Raw genomic sequence first — 6,000 nt, 5'->3', positions numbered from 1 at the left:
TATCTATTTAATTCTTTTCAATTTCAAGTACCACACTTTTTAAAGATAAGTATTTAGAATACTTAGCAGTGAAAACCATGTTCATAAATGTTATAGATTATAATTAAAACAGATTAAAGGATAATTAGTACACCACTAACCGTTACCAAATTACATCAAATAAAAATACATATATTTGAAGATCTTCCATATAAATATGTACATATGAAAGTCTGTATTTTATCAATGCCCTTTACATTGGTATTAATAGACATATAACACTGCTTCTATGTTGGCATGAGCAATAGTTAGTGCAAATGCTACTTAATTTGTAACTAATTTGTAACCAGTTGAAACCAGTTGCCTCCAATTGGTTTCAACTGGAACCAATTTAAACCAGTTGCCTCCAATTGGATTCAATTGGTTTTAGTAGGGACATTGGAACAACTGGAACCAATTGACACCAATTGCCAACTGGTTCCAGTTGCCCAATTGGTTTTAACTGGAACCAATTGGCAACTGGTTTTCAATTGGAACCAATTGGTTTTAACTGGAACCAATTGGCAACTGGTTTTCAATTGGAACCAGTTGTTCCAATTTCCCTATTGAAACCAGTTGGCCAACTGGTTTCAATTGGTTTTGCCCTAATTGGTTTTAACTGGATTTTGGTCCTGGGTTCCGACGGGGCTCATCGATTTTTGTCTGTATTTCATTAAAAAAAAAAGATAAAAAGAACTGGACCAAAATAAAGGTTATTATTCCTTTTTGGCCTGAAATGCACAAAAAAAACGGGAAAATAAACTTAAAAGGAAAACAAATCAGTGATTACTTCGGATGTCGTGCAACTCCCACTTCTCCGGTTTATATCTGAACTTAATACTAATAAAACCTTGGTCACATTTGCTCTACGGCGGTCGTACGGCGAGTCGAAAACAGCCGTTTTATTAATTTTGATTCAAACCACCTATATGTAGTTGGACAAAAAATGTTAAAACGGCTGTTTTTCGACTCGCCGTACGGCTGCCGTAGAACAAATGTGACCATGGTATAAACATGGACATTAATTAAGTCCCTGTACAGATCGAGTTAGAACTTCGGTCTCTGTAAATGGTGAGTGGAGACAACGGAGTTCAGCGGAACAGCCATTATAACAGAGACCGAAGCTTTTGGTCTAGTTCTAACTGTAGTTAGATCAATTCGGATTTTCATCCCGCATCTAAACAAATTAGTTTTTGGGGGATCACTGGATTGAAAAGCGGCTTGCATATATATATATATTAAAAAAATCACAATACACTTTTAAAATGTCGAAATGAGGGGTTTGTGTTTTCCATATGGTAAGAAAAAAATTTAGGCCTAACATTTAGCAAAAAATATTTCGTACAAGTTTATTAAAGTGGTTTTTCCTTTCTTTGAAGACGCTATTATAATGTTTCGAAATTATCAAAAGTGGACATTTTTAGATTTCTAAAATATAGGTCTACCAGGATATAAACATGAACATGTCATATAATAATGGATAGGAATATATAACCATGGTCTAGTGGTTACGAATCCGTTCACTAATCAGAGGGACGTATACTTGGGGTTCGAAATCCAGCCATGTCGTGTTTTCCTTCAGCAAGAAATTATCTCACATTTTGCTTCACTCGACCCAGATGAGGTGACTGATTGGATTATATACCTGGTATGATTTATTCCATGAACGCTTTAACGTCGATATGGCGGCTCGGCCACAGACGGGGTAATTATGATACCGGAGCGTATGGATATAGTAACTGCGCTATAAAAATGGACCATACTATTATTATCCTTATTATCACAGTCTTCATCATAATAATTACAATAATATGCTAATTGCAACCTAATTCCAATCTAGTTAACGAACGGTCATCATAATACATTTTGCCCCCCCCCCAAAAAAAAAAAAAAAAAAAAAGAAGAAGAACAAAAACAAACAAACAAAAAACAACAGAAAGCAGGAAATGACGTAAACAACGTGAGTCATTTCAACAATTTGTTTTCTCTCTCTTGCATACATTTTCATATCTTAATCATAACATTTATTTTTAAAAATCTACCTTTAAGTTTCTTTTTAAAATATTGTAATAAAGTTTGGAAGTAAGCAAAATTGGAAAACGTAAACAATTGAACATTCGAATAACGTTTCAAAAAGAATTGAATGATATGTCTCAATTTGTATTTTTCTCATGATTATATTTTATGGTGGAAATGAAATAAATATAGATTTTGAATTTTAATATAAAATCTGAAATTCGTTATAGGGAATTGTTTTTCTAAATAAGATTACCTAAGACATTGGAAATACCTGTAACATAGTCATCTTGTGGGGATAGCAAACTGCCAGGCCAGGGAATAGTTGATTATGATTTTACCATTATGCAATAAGTGGCATTACATAACGCTTGCTTTTCATATTTGTTCTACTCTGGATGATTTGCCAGTTCTTAACATGACTGATTGGTGTTAAAATATGTACCATTTAGCAATTTTGAAATGTTAATTTTTGTTGTTGCTCTCTTAAAATCAGACAATACAAAGATATTTCGTGAAAATAGAATGCCCGTGATGTCAGAAATTTCTTCTGTAGGTTCACGACCGATTAAAATCAATTGAGCATGAAATTTTCGTGTTTTTGAAAGCTGTGTTTTAATGGGTAAAAAGGGTGTCGATTGAATGTGCTGAATGCAGTCCGAGATGAAAAACTATATAGCGTCTCCTAGTGATGACTTTCTTACAGCTTTAGTTACCGAGACGGCTGATCGACTATTTATACTTGTCCTGGTGGGTGTTTCATAAAGCTGTTCGTAAGTTAAGAGCGACTTTAAGAATGACTGGTGATCCTTTCTTGTGGTTAATGGTATATATTCATTGGCGATGGTTTAGCGCATAAGAAATGATCACCAGTCGTTCTTAAAGTCGCTCTTAACTTACGAACAGCTTTATGAAACGGCCCCCAGTACTGTGTGCGCCTCACAGGCGACTGACTGGAATACTCCCCAGGGAGTGGAGGATGTGCACACATTGTGTGTGGGAATGACAGATTGAATCCGATGACCGGGGTAATAATATATCTGTAAAGCGCTTAGTCACGTCGCTCCGATGTATTAAGCGCTATATAAAAAAGCGGATTATTATTATTATTAGTACTATCTGTTTCCATTTCGTTATTCATATCGTCGTCAGAATCACCGGTTCCATGACATTTGCTCCGGCGACAATTGCTCCGCTGTAAATTCCACACACTACTGGAATAACCAACTTCAACCCTGGATTTAACCCCATACCCTATTATATCCTAAAACTAAACCTAAACCTAACATAAAACCATATTTCAACCCTAACCCAAGCCCTACTTCTTAGACGAAATTTAGCCCACAGTAATTGCCGCCGGAGCAAATGTCGTATCATTGAATCACCACCCTCATAATCATAGTGATGACGATGGCCTCCTGGTACATCTTATTTTGATTCTCTTTATCTTGATGATGGCCATCATAATTTTTTAGCACTTTTAGCAATCCATCTATATGCTTGTATAGTCATGAATAAATTATTATAAGAATCATCATCTTCATCGTTAAAATATTTTATAGCTTTATTACTACCATTATGAGGGGAGGATCCACCTTTCGCCAATAGGAGGGGCGGGGTAGGGGTAAATTCACCCACATTTGGTTCGATTGGCCGCTAAAAGCTAATTTTGTTGGTTTCTTTGATGGGATAATCCCAACTACTAAAATAAAGACTAGTAAAAATAAAATTTTAAGACTAATTTATTTCTTAGCTTTAAAATTACAGGTATAAACAAGTTAATGAAACTTTTAAGCCCTAATTAGATAATGCGAGCACAAAGCGCGCACACTTAAATTTTTGGAAATGTTATGTATTTTGTCCTAAAATTGAACATTCTGATCAATGTTTGTATCATGAAGATGCTAAACATAAATGCTAGCGCCTGAAAAGGGACCTGCATGTTGAGGACTGTTTGCAGTGACTCATGGAAACGATACATATCTCGAAAATCGAATAAAGATAGCGCGAAGCGCAAGCTGAATTTTTTGATATTCCGACCTGAAAGCTTGACATTCTTGTTATTTTTTGTAATCATGTATCATGCGAGCGCGAAGTGCGTGCTAAAAATTTCTGAGATTTAGACCTAAAACTGGGACCCTCTTCGTAATCATAAAAAGGGTATCTTCCTAAATGAATTATGCAGGCGCGAAGCCCAAGCTGAAAACTTTTGATATTCCGAAACTGGACATTTGGAGCACGTTTTTTAATAAAAGGGACATTCCAAGCATATTTTGTCATCATGAAAAGGTTGGTAGGCCTATATCTTACTAAATTGAGTATGCGAGTGCGAAGCGCGAGCTGAACTTCTTTATAATCAGATCTGAAAAAAGAGAAAATTTAAAGAATATTCCAAGCACTTTTGAATATGTAGGGAAATTAAGAAGAGGATACAGATTGCACTCAAAAAGAGATGATGCGAGCTGGAAATTTTTGATATCCCGATCTGAATGAGTGAAAATGTAAGGACTATTTGTAGGACTCATAAAACGGTATGTATCTCATTAATCAGTGCGCGATTTTTTTTTATTCAGGGCTGAAAACAGAAAATTTTAAGCACTTCTTGTAATCATGAACAGGATACCTGGGTTAATAATCTCAATAAAATGCGAGCGCAAAGCACGATCCGAAATTTCTTTGCTAAAATCTGACATGAAAGGTGGATTTTAAGTAGTTTGTTAGAATCACAGAGAAGTATACATATCTCACTAATCAAAATGCTAGCCCCCAGCGCTAGCTGATATGTTTTTACAATCAAGCCGAAAGATGATTCTTGTTAGAACTGTTTGTCTGATTTTCCTTCCCCTTTCCTTTGAGGCCTTTATCAATTTCAAGCTCTAAGCTTAAGATTAAGGTCTCCCACATTTCAAAATGTATTATGTCGATATATGTATATATATAATTTTTTCTGCCATTTGTTTTTGTAATAAAAAAAAAGAAATTTATCAGGTATAAATATATTTTAATTAGATTGTATGTATGCATATATGTTATTAATTATGTCATTTGCTTATTGTTATGATATGCTAAGAAAGAAAAAATGATTACACTTGTATATACTTTAGTTATTGGAATGTGAAAATACATAAATCAAATCAAATCAAACTTTATGGAATACAGGAAGAGGATTATGTGGTCCACAAATCAAAATACGAGCACGGAACGCGAGCTGAAAAATATGCCCAGGGAGTAAAACGGAACATTTTACTGAGCACTTTTTTAATATTGATTTGTAAATGAAGCGAGATATTGAAAGCTCGATGTGCGAGCTGATACAACTATTTGTATTTTGAATTCAAACTTGATATTTTAAACTTCATTAAGCCTTTTGAGCAAAATATGTACAGTGAATGCGAGCGCGAAGCGTGAGCGAAAGTTTATATTATAGTGACGTCAAAGATTATATATTTTTCAAGTCTTCCCTTCATCTTATTTTATTGATTTGTCTCCTTCCTTTTATTTTTCCTCAACATCTTTTTCTCCTCTCCTTTCCCGATTTTATATTTTTGCCTCTTTTTTCATCATCATCACTATCATTTTACTAATCGTGATCGCATGCACCATCGTCGATATCAGCAATATATCACAATTACAATTATTCGTTCGTCATTACCGTCATCACCACCACCATCACCACCACCACCAATATCATCACCATCATCATCATTATCATCTTTATCATTTCCAAAAATATTATCATTATTTGTTTTTCGTCATCATAATTGACTTGACATCGACATCATTTACTTTTGCAATCCTCCTACTCCTCCTCTTCATCATCATCATCTTCATTGTTATTATGTACATTATTAATCATTATCATAATCATTATACTGGTCATCGTCGTCTTGTTCATGATCATTATGTCATTTCATCAATCCATCCTCCTCATCATCATCATACTCATTTGCATACCTGCATGGTCAT

The sequence above is a fragment of the Lytechinus pictus genome, chromosome 19 (assembly GCF_037042905.1).
Source record: "Lytechinus pictus isolate F3 Inbred chromosome 19, Lp3.0, whole genome shotgun sequence".
In the NCBI taxonomy this organism is placed as follows: Eukaryota; Metazoa; Echinodermata; class Echinoidea; order Temnopleuroida; family Toxopneustidae; genus Lytechinus; species Lytechinus pictus.
This window is presented reverse-complemented; position numbering follows the sequence as displayed.